The following is a 16,907-nucleotide window of genomic DNA, read 5'->3' on the forward strand; positions in this document are numbered from 1 at the left end:
TATGGCAGGGTCCGTAGGAGGCTGTGGAGGGTCCGGTTAAACCGTTCGCACTGCCCATTACCCGCTGGGTGGTAAGGGGTTGTACGGGACTTGGCTACCCGATACAACTCGCATAGCTGTTGCATCACCAAACTCTCAAAGTTTCTACCCTGGTCAGAGTGGAGGCGGCTAGGAACGCCAAACTTAAAAAACCACTCTGTTAACAGGGCCTGGGCCACAGTAGAGGCCCGCTGGTCCCGGGTAGGGACTGCAACAGTGTATTTGCTAAAAACGTCAGTCATAACCAAGACGTTTTCAACTCCACTACGGGAAGGTTCCAACACTGTGAAGTCTATGGCCAGGATTTCATTTGGCCTAGACGCCAACAGGTGACCCATATAACTATGAGACCCCAACTCTGAGTCCTTTGCGACCTGACAGCGTTCACAACACTGAACCCATTGCTTGATGTCAGAGGACATGCCGGGCCAATAGCAACGCTGCCTGACCAGTTCAGTGGTACGCTCAATACCTTGGTGCCCATGGTCCTGGTGCAGCTGCCTCAAGGTCTCAGGCTTCAGAGCCTCTGGAAGAACAAGTTGGAGGGCTTCCTCACCTCCACCCGGACGCAAAATACGGCGATAAAGGATGCCATCCTTCTCCACCAGACGATCCCACTGACGCAGCAGAACCATGACTGGTTTGGGGACTTGACTCCTTTCCTCTGAAGAGGGCGGGGACTGCCTCCTCCAGTATACCAAGAAATCCTTCAGGCGGGGGTCAGCCTCCTGCAAAGCACGAATATCCCCCGGGGAATGAGACGGAAAGGCCCCAATCTCTGACTGAGTAACAGCGGGCAGCACTGCTAGACACTGACGCTGCTGAAGTGAAGCTGGGACAGGAGTCCCAGGCAACACCCCCTCGGCCAGGCTGGAGCTCGTCTCATACTGTCGAGAGAGAGCATCAGCATTCCCATTACTGCGGCCTGAGCGATACTTAATCTCAAAATCGAATGCCGCCAGCTGGGAGACCCACCTCTGCTCGGTGGCACCCAGCTTAGCTGAAGAGAGATAACTGAGGGGATTGTTGTCAGTGTAAACCACACACTTCTGCCCCAGCAGGTACTCCCGGAACTTTTCTGCCATGGCCCATTTGAGCGCAAGAAACTCCAACTTCATGGAGCTGTAATTGTCCATATTGCGCTCATGGGGCCGAAGACCTCGACTGGCATAAGCCACTGGCCTAACAACACCCTCTACGTCTTGGGAGAGAACTGCACCCAAACCACTGTGACTGGCGTCAATCTCCAAGATGAATGGGCATGCGAAGTCAGCATACGCCAGCACAGGGGCAGACACAAGCTTGGCTTTCAGGGCCTCAAAGCTCTCCTCACACTGAGGTGTCCAGATAGCACTCAAACTCTGTCCCGAGCCCTTCTTTGTCTTTGTGCCAGCCAATTTAGCCACCACTTGATGCAGGGGAGCCGCCAATGTGGCAAACCCCTCCACAAAGCGCCGGTAATAGCTGGCGAAACCCAAAAAGGATCGCAACTCTGACACGGAACGAGGACACTGCCACTTGGCTACTGCGTCAACCTTAGCTGGATCGGTGGAGACACCCTCACAAGAGATTACATGGCCCAAGTAGTTAACCTTCTGCTGGAAAAAGGCACACTTTTCTAGCTTAGCCTTGAGCCCCTCTTGCTGCAGCCTTGCCATCACCATCTCCAGCCGCTGCAGGTGCTGAGAAACAGACGAGGAGAACACAATGATGTCATCTAGGTACAGCAGTAACGACTGGCACTGCTGATCCCGAACATCCTCTGCATTAGGCGCTGAAAGGTACCAGGAGCATTGCACAGCCCGAATGGCATACGATTCCACTCGAACAAGCCAAACGGCGTGCAAAAAGCGGTCTTAGGCTTATCCTGTTCAGAAACTGGTACCTGATTGTACCCGCTGGCCAGATCGATGGTAGAAAACCAGCGTGCGCCAGCAAGGGCATCCAGACTTTCCTCGATGCGAGGTAAGGGGAAGGCGTCCTTCCTTGTTTTGCTATTCAGCAAACGATAGTCAACACACAGACGGAGGCTTCCATCCTTCTTGCGGACCAACACAATGGGCGAGGCATAAGGACTGCTACTCTCCCTAATTACCTGGGCCTCCAGTAGCTGGTTAATATGGGCCCTGACAGCCTCATAATCAGAAGGAGGAATTCGCCTGTACCTCTGCCGGACAGGTACGTCATCAAGCAGAGGTATGTCGTGTGAAATGAGGTTTGTGCAGCCCAAGTCTCCCTCATGAGTGGAGAAAACAGAGCGGTACTTCTGCAAAAGTAACCGTACCTCATGTTGCTCTGACTCAGCGAGAGCAGACAGGTCAATCGCATCCACCATGTGTTGAGCAGGGCTGCTGGTTGTATGGGAGGAAACTGTAACGGGAAAAGAGTGTTCCTCGCTAACACCAGCAGGGAGGCTAACAACAGTAGCTTGGCTTATCACTCCTAAATGGATCCGTGGGTGGAGGACAGCTTCAGCTGTTCCCACATTAGTGACTGGGATATAGGCAACGCCCTTATCCACCTGGACCAAACATGGAGAGGCCAGCAACCCAAATGGCAGCCCGGACTCAGGAGGCTCAAAAAGCACAGACTGACCTGACAACTGCTGAGAACAGGTGGTGGCCACCAGCTGCATGACACCACCAGGTATCCGCACGGCCCGCGGGCCCTGTACCTTGACGGTACCGACAGGGTCCTCTGGGGCTTGGGCTGCAGACTGGTGACACTGATGTAAGGCCTCCAAAACTGGTCTCGGTGCCTGTGACACAGAAGGAGAATTAAACAAGGAGCCACCGAAAGCCCCAAACAGTTCTTGATAACAGTGGCGGATTACATTCATCCCTAAAATACCAGGGACGGAGGGCGTGGCACCAGGAGGGTCCTTCACTATAAGGATCCCACAAGAGGGCATTTCCTTGCCACACAGGAGTACACTGAGCTCCAAATAGCCTATGTAAGGAATGGCAAGCCCATTGGCAGCCCGAAGCTGTAACCAATGGCATGACTGAAGGCGTTCTTGTCCCCAAGGGGAAAAATGCGTCAAAAAGAAGCGCTCCGTGATGGTGGAAACCATGGAACCAGTATCCACCAAACAAGGGACAGTCACCCCACTAATCAGCACATCCATCTTTGGACATGATGAAATTAGCCTGCCAATCCTATCTTTCTGTGAGCCAGTGAACTCCCCACCTGAACTGTGGCTCTGCAGCTCAGAGGGTTTTAGTTTCCCGACTGGGTAGCGGAAAGGTGATTGCCAACTGCCGTACGAGGAGGGCCTGAATCAGAACCTGCTCTGGTGCGGCGTGAAACCCACTCCCCAGTGCACTCCCTAGCAAAGTGTCCTGGCTGCTGACACCGGCGACAAATCACCGAGCCACCCCATGAGGGCCGAACACCTCTTCGGGGGTTCTGTAAAGAAACCCCTGTCTCAGTGAGCTGATTTAACTGCTCTTGTTGGCGCTTTAGGAGTTCCTTTAGCTCACGCCACTCGGACTCGGGTGTACCAACAGGAGTGAACCTAGGGCTAGTGTGCACCCCACACTGGAAACCATACGCTGATGGGTGGGAATAGCCACGGTCACGTATACCACCTGAAAACCCTTCTCTTTCCCATCTAATTGCTTCCCCGCGCACCTCTAACAAGGTGGCAGTAGGCACACGGCGAACATATTGTTTAAGCTCTCTGCGGAGAGCACTGTCAGCAACATGTTCTACAAACTGGTCTCGGAGCAACACCTCTGCATTACGCATGCCATCAGGTGCACTTTGTTTCACTTGCTCCATCAGAGCCATTAGTGCTAAGGAAAACTCCTGCAAAGTCTCTCCCTCCCGCTGTCTCCTCGAAAAGAAAGCCTGCTGCAGAGTGACATAGGACTGCGCATTACCATACAGTTCCTTTAAAATGGTCAACACCCGAGCAGGATCCCCTCGCTCTGAATTAGGGCGAAATGTGATCTCCTCCCTTGCTTCTCCCTCTAAATGGTCAAAAATAAAAAATGCTTGATCAGCAACAGACAGGTGCCGGGCACGCATGCACGCTTGAACCTCTTCGACCCATTCAGCTATATTGATGCCCGTTCTGCCATTAAACATGGGACATTTACGGTCCCTAGGCACCACCACCAAACGCTCTGTAACAGCGGCCTGGCTACCAACATTTGGTATGCAACCAGCTGGTGCGAAGGAGGCCGACGCGGCACCACCACCAGACTCCAGCACAGCACCTCTATCCTGGCGCAATTGCTCATTATCTGCTTTTAACTGCGCTACCAAGTCTCTAAGTTGCTGCAATTCTTCCTCCATAATAAATTTTAGACCAAAACCAGGGAAAATTAAAATCAGCAAGGTGCTACAATCCTATTACTCTTCCTCCTAAACCTGGATGCTGCTGTCTTGTCTACAATCACACACTAAAAAAAAAATAATAATAATAATAGAGCCTTCAAAGCAGGTAAACTATGCTCTCTGCAAAAAAAAATTAAAACAATTTACAAAACCAAACGTCTACCTCAAATGTGCATCCTGTCGACAACGCCAAGTATGTGACCAAGTGGTCGGTGGGGTTATAAAAGAAATAATAACATGACAACGCCACCTGAGGGGAAATTCTAGCCCCCAGGAAATATGAACTTTAAAAATGACATGTAATTAGAACAACAACGTTTGCACAGGTTCAGGGAGGCCGACTCAAATATTAACACAATTTTATTTATTGATGTAAAATAAAAACAAAACACAGAGAGCGCACTGAATGTCTAAAACGGTGTCCCAAATTACAATAAAAATAAACACACAACTGGGACTTACCAGCAGCGGTGGACCAAAAGAAAACCACACAAAAAACCTACTATAGTCTATTCACCTGGTGCTGTACAACAAAAGAAGTGTGGAAAACGACCCGCCACCTAAGGTCCCACGGCCGCTGGTAGATCCTCAGTTCGCTGAAATAAAAGCACAAGACATACACATTAAAAGGATAAAAACATGGGACATAAAACAGGCTCTCTATATACTAAAAAAAGAAATTAAAAGAAAAACGGAGATCTGCAATAAAACACACCCACATACACACCACAGAGCACAGATTAGAAGTACTTGTACTCTGCGAGCCAGCCCACAGCTGGTGCTGGTTCCGATTGTCCGTAGCCCCACTCAGTCTCGCGCAGCTCTCCACAACTGGGAGAAAAGGGAGAGGCAGTACCAGTTTTGTAACACCAGCCCAATATGCAGCTGAGGATCGCCCCGACCCGCCGCGAAAGCTGGAGTGAAACGATAGTCCAAAAGGGGCTTAGCGTGAGACCCAAAGCCCCCAGGGGCGAGGTAAGCAGCAGGAACAAAACTGGACAACCAACAGATCGGAACACAAGATAAAACAAGGCAAGACAAGACAGCAGCTAGGCAGGCGTCTCAACTCTTCGCTTAAAATCAGGCAGTTGATCCCTGAGAGGGTGCGGCAGCAATCAAATCCTACAAACAAAAAAAAGGCAAAGATAACCTTAATCTTCTCTACTTTAAAAATACTAGCAGCTATAATATAAGCGGCTTACCCCAAGACTGGAGGCACTGTACTGCACGGTGGACGCAACTCACGCGTCTCTCCACCACGGCTGGAGTAAAAAAAAAGAAATAGCCGCGCTGTAGCGGGCCGCAAAAATATGACTACTAGTTACCGACTTTGAGAAAAATCAGAGGTCAGAAGGAGGCCTACCTGTAGCAGTCACACGATCCGATCGTAAAATTAACCGATAGGCCAGCATTTACTGCTGTGTCGCACCAGAAGCTCGGGAGGAATGATCCAACAAGAAAAACCGGCTTCCCTTTATACAGGTAAACACCACCCTGTAATCAATATACAGGTGGGTTCCTAATTAACGTAGTTGCGCAGCGAGAGCGAGAACATTTAAAGCTGCAGTACAGAATCTTTGAAACAAGCTAGCTTAAAACATTTTTAGAATATAAACAGAGCACTCTGCGTCTCTTTACAGCTCCTCACTCCACCAGGGCTGTTTGGCACTTTCTGATGTGGCAAATGTGGTGCACGTACTGCGGCAGTCATACAGACAACTGGACGGTCCAAAAGTTGGCCTACCTATTACTGGCTGAGGTTTTAGTAAAGTTGTGGCTGAACCACATAAAAATATATCATTAATTTTAATCTCCCCAATCAATGATAATGTTATGTTGGAATGTTGTTAAAGAGGGTCAAAAATGTTTCAACCCAGTTTGTTTTGCAGATTCTGTATAGCAGCTTTTATATAGGGAGAGCACAACTTCCAGACTGTATGAGTAAAATCAGGTTTTTTCTCTTTGTCAGTTTAATACTTTCTGTTGTGCCTGTCACTGTTCCCTGTCTGTTTTCTTACCTGGTTTCTCCTGACCTTGTACTTTCTCCTCACGTTCCCTCTTTCCTCTCTCCCTCTTTGGACTGACAATCATACACAAATAGATTGTATTCAATTAGATGAAAAAATTACATTAATATGAAAAAATACTATTAAGATCACTAACAAAAAGTCCTCTCTCAGTTTACTTTCAACCAAAAGGCAAATAACCAAACCACATGAACATCTAATAAAAGATATAAATATTGAAATACTGATCCAACATTATTCTTGATTGACGGATCATTTGATTTTACACTTTTACCTGAATGTGGCTCCTGTTTTTGAAAAAACTTCCTTATATCCCTTATGAACCTGGCTGTCTCTCTGTACACAAACACACACACACACACACACACACACACACACAAACACACACAACAGGAGTTATAAGGTTAATGGGCATTCAGTCAGTTAGCTAGTTAGTATCCATTTCAAACAGGACAGTGGTAACAACAGTAGGCTACGGACAATTTCAAGTTTTAGATTTTAAATAGGCTGTATACATTTCAATGGGAGCAACAGGACGGTCAAATGTCGCTGATTTTACTACAGAGCAGGACGGATTGTAGGGTAGCAAACATTGTCGGAAAACATGTTTTGAACACTGCAGGTTACCTGGTGTAATGTTTTTCAGCTGACATGGTCTGACTCCTACCGAACTATATAAAGAGTAACTGAAGGTTAAGCCAGGCACTTACACCTCCGCTCTGCTGCGTCTCAGCCACCATCGCTCTGGCAGCCACAGCGCTAGAGCCAGAGTAGGGGAGAGCCGAGCTGGAACAAACCATTTTCGGAGGGGGGGGGGTTATCTATACTTTTGTTGTTAAAATGTTATGTCTCAACCAAGTACTGTATGGTTTTTATATTTTTAGCAGTGTGTCACACAAGCAGCAAATATTGTCCAAAAAAGTAAGAAATCTTTGGGGGTGCTTTGATTCATTCAAATGGGCTAAAATCGCCCCTGAGCTAGTTAGTGTTAGCCTAGCGTTGCTGCTGCCGCTGGGCTCATGTTACTTAAAAATTAACACCACAGCCTTAAAAACCTTACATAAAACTATGTCTGTGAAATTTTCTGTTGATTGTTTGAAATAAAAAAGTGAGATAAGAGCCCAGACAAAATTCTTCAGGAGGTGCAGCCGTTAGGGGTGGGGTGGGGTGTGGGGGGTATTTTCAATCCATATCCATAACTAACTAACTAACTAACTAGCTATATATACATCATGTTTAACCTGAGTAGCAAAAGACTGCAGGGGTGTTGAAAACAATATGCCAGGAGTTAGCTGTGCTCGCGGACTCTATCAAGCCTTGACCTCCCGGTCAGCTGTCGCGCTGGTGGATAACAGAGCTCTCCGAAAACGTGGAAGCACTTTTGCAAATATGTGATATTTTGATAAATTAAGTAGATATTTGAGCATTACACAGCTACATTCTCGCCTGAAAATATCTTAAAAGGTTATTTTGTGACCCAGAAAGGGTAGTCTGGGGAAACGGAGGATTGGTTGTCGGAGCCTGTGCGTACTTGTAAGCGCGGCAATGGCGGAGGAGTGCGGCTAAAAAACTTATTACTTTTTCTGGGTCACAAAATAAACTTTTAAGATATTTTCAGGCGAGAATGTAGCTGTGTAAAGTTCAAATATCTGCTCAATTCATCAAGACATCACATATTTGCAAAAATGCTCCGACGTTTTCAGAGACGTCCATTTTTTTTTCATGCTTTGTGGCAGCTTTTGAACATCTGTGGCATCTATTAATGTCAAATCTAGCCTTTATTTAACAACATAAGCAAACTCTATGTTACAATGATTGCACAGCCATTAAGGATCAAATCAGTTTCTGAATAATGTTCTGTTTTTTCTCCCTCTGCTTGCTTCTTACTGTCTTTGAGGCTCGGGACCTGCAGGTTTTAGATATCACCCTAGGTCAACACACCTGAATCATGTGATCAGTTCATTACCAGGCTTCTGGAGAAGTTCAAGACACATTAAGGAGGTAATTTAGCCAGTTAAATCAGCTGTGTTGGATCAAGGAAACATCTAAAACCTGCAGGACACCGGCCCTCAAGGCCTGGAGTTTGACACCTGTGGTTTAGAGGGTCTACACCAGGGGTGGGCAATCTCAGTCCACGAGGGCCGGTGTCCCTGCAGGTTTTAGATCTCACCTTGGGTCAACACACCTGAATCACATGATTAGTTCGTTACAAGGCCTCTGGAGAACTTCAGGACATGTTGAGGAGCTAATTTAGCCATTTAAATCAGCTGTGTTGGTTCGAGGACACATCTGAAACCTGCAGGGACACCGGCCCTCGTGGACTGAGATTGCCCACCCCTGTGCTAATCTGTATATAGTGAAGTCTGCAAGTTTTCTAACAGCAAAATTTGTTTTGTGCCCAAATCATTTTGCACATCATTAGAATGAAAGTTATTGGCCATGTTTGCATAGCCTTTTTTAAAATGATGCTTTCATGACATTATTGTATGTTGGGTGGTGGTCACGGCTATCCAGACTGACAATTGGGACATTGAATGTCACCTCTCCGGTGGGGAGGGAGCCTGAGGTTGTCTAAATTGGACTCTGTTCTATACCAAATGCAGAAAAAAATGTTTTAAGTAAGAAATTAAGTTCATGTTCCAAAAAATATGTTTGCTTGCAGGACAACAGGAGAGACGAGTCCTCCGTCACAGGTGGTGTGGTCAGTGAAGATGGTCGCCTGCAGGTTCAAGCTCATTGCATCTCCAGCCCACATCCACTGCCACTGTACTTAAGGGAAGTTAAAGACTTTCTTCTGCACTTACATTTGGATCACCTCGATCCATGACAGTCATTCAGGCAGTAATGACGAATCTCTTCGTCCGCATGGTTACTTGTTGCTTTCTGTTCCACTTGCCCGAACTGAACTTGGTAAAAGAGCTTTTGTCAATTTAGCACCCTCGGCTTGGAACAAACTGCAGAAGGACTGGAAAATGACTGAATTCATTTCATTAAGTGCTTTTAGATCTAAACTACGAATCCTTGAGGCCAAGTCCATAATATGCAACTGTTTTAATTAGATTGATTGTCATTTTAACTGCCTTTTTTTTTTCTTTTTTTTTTTAATTGAATTTTATTTTATTTGTTTTCTTTCACTTATTGTTGCATGTGTGTTGTTGATGCCTATGTTTGAGTAATCTCTGTAACTGTGAGACACCTGCTGCTGCCTATCTTGGCCAGGTCTCCCTTGAAAAAGAGGTTTTTAATCTCAATGGGATCTTCCTGGTTAAATAAAGGTTAATAATAATAATAAATGCCTGGACTGGAAACAAGCATCCTTAAAATAATACAACATTCCAGCTCATGTGTTGGAATGAAAAACAAATGTGTGGTTTAAATTAGAGACTGCACTTGTGACAGAACAATAAATATTTTATTTTGATTATATAAGTAAGTACAAAACAAACTTGTGGTAGGCCTAAACTTATTTTAAGAATAATTACATCTGAGACTTTGTCTCATTGTAAGATTATAATTGTTTGTTGTTCAGCAGAACAGTGTTCAGTATGTTGGCTGTTATACTTTGTTGCATTTGAAAATAAAAGTTGGGCTCATTTTAACATCATTACAAAAAGTGTTGTTAATTATTTTTAATCATATTCAGGTTACCACAAATTGTTTTTTCATTTAGTTGAATGTTTGTCAGTAGGTAAACAATTAGTATTGTACATTCAGAAATATCAAGTTATTCTTAATACTGCAGACTTGCAATGTATAAGTTGTCCTAACAGTCATCTTAAGTAAGCTTTACTTAGTTTTTTTTGAGGCAACAAGTTTCCATAATTTTTTTGAGTTCTGGGAACTAACAAGGCTGTACAGTGTACTCAAAATGGGTAAGTTGCCCTAACTTGGTCATCTTAAGTAAACTTGATCCAATTTTTTTGACTTCTGGGAACAAATGAGCTTGTACAGAGTACTCAAAATAAATAAGTTGTCCTAATTTAGTCATTTTTAGCTAAGCTTTACTCAATTTTTTTAAGGCAATGAGTTTCCTCAGTTTTTTTGAGTTCTGGGAACTAATTAGATTTTACAGTGATGGAAGTATTATTGTAACAAAATGTTTTCTAAGTAGATTTTTTACCAATTGAACACATTTGTTTCTGTGGTCTTAAATACATAAAAGCATATTGTTTAACTTGGCTGCGATGGTACAAATCTAAATTTCCGGTTTATTTTCACTTTTTAAATATGAAGTGTTGAAAGGCCTACAGTTAAAAAATAAAAAAGTTATTTGCTAAAAAAAAATGCTGAATGAATTCATTTTTTAAAAGCTATTACAATAAAAAAAATAAGAAAAAGCTAAAACGATGATAATAATGAAGAAAATCAGCAACTTAATATTTTAAATGATTAACTTAAAAAAAATGTTTTTGTAATTGCTGTAATTAATTAATAATTAACACTTAAAAATCATTTTAAATAATGTGGAAAAAGTAATTGGAGGAACATAATTTTTATGAGTAAACAACTTAAAAACATGTTTTTAAGCTACCAATTATTAAGTAGGTGGTAATTAAAATCACCTTTGATTATGGAGGAAAAGTTAATTCCCCTAACTCAATATAGTTTGTTGGTTCAATATAATTTCAACATAAGTTATCGTAACTCAAAAAGATTAATGGAAACTGTTGCATTAATTTTTTTTGTTGAGCTTAAACAATAGTTTTTAGAGTGCATTTAAGTGTTTATAGATCTGATGATTAAGTTCATAAAGATATTGGAAAGGAATATAGATAGCTAAAAGGAGCCTTTTTTTTCAAGCAACCACTTCTGTTGAAAATGTTGTGAAAACTTGCAAGTCCTGAAGCTTTCTCCTTTCCTTCTTCTTCCTCTTTCAGCTGTGCTTTTAGGATTATCTGCCTCCATATCATCCTATCCCCTATTATATCCTAGTACACCAACCGTCTGGGGGCTATAGCTCAGAAACTAGAGCAGGTCTTTTAGTAGTCAAAATGTTGGTGGTTGGTTTGATCCCTGGCTGCTCCAGTCTACATGCCAACATATCTTTGGAATACTAACCCGGAGTTGTTCTCTGATGCATTCTTCAGATTGTCAATACTAGATAGAAAACATGCATAGAAATAAGTGCTTGTGGGTGAATAATGCTTGTAATCTAAAGCATGTTGAATGCTCATGAAGAGTAGAAAAGCGGTATGTAAGACCCAGGCCATTTGCTATTACTACATTCATGAATCTTCTCTGTGATGTTCCTCTTGTCCCCCTGCCTCACCGTTGCGTCTTCAACATCATATCCTTCCTCTGCACATATTCAAACCATTTCAATCTTGACCCTCTAACTTTGTCCCCGAAGCGCTCAACCTGAGCTTTCCCTCTGATGTTCTCATTTCCAGTCTTAATTTAATCTTAACATATTGAGCAATGCTATCTCCAGCTCAGCTTCCAGTCCTCTAATTTCCCAATAGACAAAAATGAGAAAATATATTTGCAAGTTTACAGATGAAATACAGCTGTTACATTTGGGCTAATAAACAAAAATGGTGCTCCAGTCAAAATTTGCTGCACTGTTGCATGTCTCAAGAGAACTAGACAAAAAACATGAATCATTGCAAAAAGAACCTAACATTAATTAATAAAAAGTCCAGATCAGGGTGTCTATTCTGACAGCAATATTCTTTACTCCTAAAACACTCGCATTAGTTTACAACAGTGTGCAGAGGCAGTAGTATGGTGAATACAAATGGAGCAGTTTTGCTCTGACTGCAATTCATTTGACTGAGTGCTCTGGAGAAGAAAAATTTGAGTGGCCAGCAGGATGAGGCAAGATGAGGAGCTAATACTTGTTGACAGATTGGAGCATTTGCAGGTCATTTTCATTCAACCTCAAGGAGAGGGCCACAGCTGTTTGGACGGTATTAAAATTCTGTGCTGCTCTGAGTGCTTACTGACACGATTATTCCATATAAAGAGGAAATGGCCTCATAAACTAACTTTATTTCAGGGTCCATAAAACCCACCAGCCTCTGGGACTGTCACTGATGAGCAGTGCAGTTAACTTAAGGAGCAGCCAGGTGCACCTTGAACTGTCTCACCCGTCAGTAGCGCAGCTCCAGGCTCATGGACGGGACGATAAATTTACTCAACACAGCCAAACCTTTTGGCTGTACCGACTCCCTTGTCCATCACCTGTCTTCTGTTGGCCCTTGTGCTGTTCTTTTATAAACTGCTAATGACAGTTGCATTAACATCCGGGACAGATCTAAACTCTGAACACGTAACTGAACATTCTTCACTGGATTGTTTTTTGGTAGTACATTTACTCTGTTTAGCCATTTTGTTCTGGACTTTTAAATAGTAACAGGAATAAATGAGTCATAAAGCTCTGTGTTATTTGGAAGGTCTGTGGTGTCATCATCATTGAAGTGAATGCATAATTGTGTTAAAATGCCATTCTTGTTTTGACATGCTGCAACAAAATTAGTACCTACTACAAAGCAGAAGGAAGCCCCCCAAAAATAATTTAAAAGCTAATTTCATGCTTTGAGATAGAATAATCTCAAATGCTGTCTTCTTTCAGCATGTTCAATGGGATTTCATATTTGGTTTGGTGTTTGTTCGTTTATTTTCTGCTTTAGTAATCCTGATAGAGGTTCACAGGATAACAGAAAAAATGGGAATATTTGTCCCAATTTTGGGAAATTTACAGTGACTGTGAGAGGTCAAATGCACTGCAACATAATTAAAATCACAAAAAGAAAAAATGCAGCAAAAGCACATAAAATAAAATGGAAGCACAATCGAAGAGGAAATTTGAGGGGGGTGCAGGTTTCTTCCTGTTAAAAGAGAGTTTTTCCTTTCCACTGTTGCCAAGTGCTTACTCATAGGGGTTCATCTGATTGTGCAACTGTTGTAAGGTCCTTACCTTACAATATAAACTGTACTGAGGTAACTTTTTTGTGATAAATAAAACTGAAATGAACGAACAGAATTGTGAGTTCCACAATTCTGTTCAGTTTTTTTGATATTTTGATGGATGTTTTATTTCTATTTATGCTGTGTTTTGCATGCTTATGAAGTGTTTTTCTAATTACTAGTGTTTTTTGAAGTTGCAATTCGTTTGACCTCTCGGGTCACCGTGGAAATTAAATTATAATAATGGTAGTAACAGTAGCTATAACAGTAGCAGCAAAAATCATGTTAAAAGCAGTACAAAAGCAGTTGGACAACATCTCCCACCCCATGCATGAGACTGTGAAGGCACTGAGCAGCTCCTTCAGTGGGAGACTGCGGCACCCACGGTGTGGGACGGAGAGATTTCGCAGGTCTTTCCTCCCCACTGCTGTCAGACTCTACAATAAAGACTTTTGCAGCTGATCAAACACACAAACCCACACATGTGCAATAAGACTGCTATACGTGCAATTCTTCTTCTGACGAAGTTGTGTTTTTGTATTTTCCTACTCAGTTGTATATAGTATTTGTATTTCTATTTTATTCTATTGTATATATTATTCTATTCTATTTTATTCTATTGTATATAGTATTTTATTTTATTTTATTGTATTTTATTGCATTCCAGTGTTTTCTAATTTCTGCTACATAACTTTGCACTTTTGCTGTAACAAAACAAATTTCCCACCTGTGGGACTAATAAAGGCCATCTTATCTTATCTTATCTTATTAATAATACCAGTAAGTAATATTACTAACAGTAAATTTCAATGCTGATAATAATAGCAAAGATTTTTTTTAGCACGCATGCACTTGTTTTACTGGGGGAAATGAGGCCAAGAAGTGTTGGAATAACTACTGTAAAATGTCTATCATAGGTGCTACTTTGCTAAATGGACTGACTTTGATAAAAAAGCACTATATAAGCACGTATAGCCCTTTTTATTACGAGCTACATTCATTCAGTACTTAGTACAGATTGAAATCGTATTGAGGCTGTGTACAAGGCTCTATATCATAGGGAAAATCAGATTCTTCAATGTGTGCAGCAAAATGTTGGAGATTTTGTAAGAGTGCATTTTGCTGTGGTGTGCTGGGAGATCACAAGGTGACAGCAACAGACTGGATAAACTGATTGGGAAGGCTGGGCTCTGTGATTCGCTACAAAATGGACTCTTTTGAAGCTGTGGTGGAGAAGAAGTCACCTGATAAGCCTGACCACCCTCTGCACCACTTGCTGGACAGGCAGACAGACTGATTCAGCTCAGCTGCCACAAGGTCAGGTACATGAGGTCTTTCATACTCCAGACAACAACACTTGTACTGTGGAAAAGGGACTCACTATGTATTTATACACCACTCTCCGTTTAATCATTAATTTTTATTCATCTCTGGCTCTTTGTCTAGTCTTCCTCCACTCACCCCCCTAGCGGTCATGGCAGATGGCCGCCCCTCCCTGAGCCTGGTTCTGCTAGAGATTCCTTCCTACTAAAAGAGAGATTTTCCTTCCCACTGTCGCCAAAGTGCATGCTCATAAGGGATCATATGATAATTGGAGTGTTTTCTCTGTATTATTGTAGGGTCTTTACCTTACAACATAAAGCAGGCAGCTGTTATTGTGATTTGGTGCTATATAAATAAAACTGAATTGAATTCAACTGAATTATTTTATTTCAGCCCAGCACTTTAAAGTAAGTAAGTAAGTAAACTTTATTTATTAAGCGCTTTTCGCAGATAGACAATCACAAAGCGCTGTACATAAATATTAAAATAAACAATAAAATCAATAGACGATGTACACAATATAAAAGATCAAATGTAAATAATGTAAAAAAAACAAAAACAAAAAAACATAACACTTTGTGTATATTGACCCGCTTTATTGCACTTCAGTGTCCACTACACTTCACACTCTGACTAACTTTAATGCCATTTCACATTTCCTGTGTTCCTTTTTGGGACTACATAGTAAGCTGGTATTATTCAGTTTATTTTACTTTATAGAGACTGTATTGGTTGTTTGTTTGTTTTTGCATTGCATTCTATTTAGATTTTCATTTATTACGCTTCTTCATTTTACTCAATTAATTAATACTCAGTATCCCCAATGTGGAAACTCATATCTGGATAGTCACAGTGAGCAACTATTTGTGAGCATACTAAGTGCAACTGACAGCTTGAGAGTGAGTCAGTAACTTTAAGCTGGGGAGAGAGGAAAAGTGCAGAAGCATTTTGAGAGACAAGTGTTGAGAAAATTCTGGTGAGACATTTTCTGTGTGTCATCTAAACTGTTGTCTCTCCTGTGTATATGATTTATAAGCAGAAAAAAAAGAAACTTGAACTTGAATTTTTCTTTTTTTTTCCAGAAAAAGAAAAATTCAAGCTCCATTATTGCTTTTTCTTAATCGGTTAAAAAAAAACTTGTGGGGAAAACATGTTACAGTGTTGTTCGTTTTACTTTTTGAAAGAGATGAAAAATATTTAAGAAGACATTTTTTTGGTCAACAATTCTCTCTCTTCGTTCTTGGGGCTCCAGTATTATACTCCAGTACTATCTAGGAGAGCGAAAATAAGTCTGCAAAATCAGATTTACAGAAGAATTACATCTACTTTCCAGTAAATGTGCAACATCTAGAAAGTGTGCTAGTGATGCTTACAGCTTATTGCATTTCCCACAAGTGACCTAAAAAAGGTCAGTTGATAGAGATTTAACCAAAGTAACTGAAAGAGGCGAGCAACACATCTGTACTTGATGGTTACTGTAGTAACTGCATCATGTATTAAAGAAAACTGAAAATCAAAAGCTGGCATGGGAAAAATGATTAACTGAAGTTCAAAACCTTGCGCTTTGCCCATGAGTGACTAAGCTGCAGAAACATCCTGGTCTTTGCTCAGAAAGCTGGTAATTATGACTGACGAATGTATTCTGAATAGCCTCACAGTCTGATGGCTCACTGTGAGGCGAGACAACATTTTTTTGAAGCTCTGAGACCTGTGTGCAATTCAACGTTGAACAATGAACCACAAAACCAGGGGGATACTGTTACAGCGGAGTCTGATACCACAGGCAGCACTGAGCTACTAGTAATCACAGCTGTCTTTCAGTTTTTACAATACAGGATTAACCAGATCGTGAGTTTGCACGCAGAACTAAAGCAACAGAGGATTTTCATTTGGAATTTCTCACTATGGCTAGTTCAAACACAGCTGTTCCACTTATACTGGGTCAAAGCTGCTTTAAAGCTTTAAACACAAAGGAGCTTTCTGAAACTCTGATCAGTGTTGTGTTGATGCTGTAAATGTTTGGCTCAATACAGTAAAAGGTGCCCTCTCGAGTGTTATTGTTACAGTAAGCTGTAGCAAACTGGAGCTTGAATGCTCTGCTATCTCTTCTCAACCGCCTACACTTTCTTAATACATAAGCCTCAGCTCAGAATTACAGCCCTTTTTGGATTTATGAGCAAAATGCACTGTAGTCTACCTCCTATATGTACACTGAGAGCTCTTGGGACTGATTCAGTTGAGGTTGGGGAAGTTAAAAAAAAACAA

The 16,907-nt window shown here is 42.1% G+C and overlaps 1 long non-coding RNA gene across 3 annotated transcripts; it reads right to left on the reverse strand.

Annotated features, from left to right (window-relative positions):
• Positions 1-4,725: 4,725 nt before the first annotated feature.
• On the reverse strand, positions 4,726-5,922 carry LOC106097839 (uncharacterized). Of its 3 annotated transcripts, XR_003214661.1 has the most exons (4): positions 5,747-5,922; positions 5,586-5,673; positions 5,140-5,505; positions 4,731-4,979 (listed from the first exon to the last, which is right to left on the reverse strand). It is a non-coding gene; the product is annotated as an uncharacterized LOC106097839 (long non-coding RNA). The 3 variants fall into 3 exon arrangements; XR_002056847.2 differs by having other exon boundaries at positions 4,726-5,505; positions 5,586-5,645; XR_003214660.1 differs by having other exon boundaries at positions 4,726-5,505.
• Positions 5,923-16,907: the final 10,985 nt, after the last annotated feature.

This window comes from Oreochromis niloticus, linkage group LG17 (genome assembly GCF_001858045.2).
Source record: "Oreochromis niloticus isolate F11D_XX linkage group LG17, O_niloticus_UMD_NMBU, whole genome shotgun sequence".
Classification (NCBI taxonomy): domain Eukaryota; kingdom Metazoa; phylum Chordata; class Actinopteri; order Cichliformes; family Cichlidae; genus Oreochromis; species Oreochromis niloticus.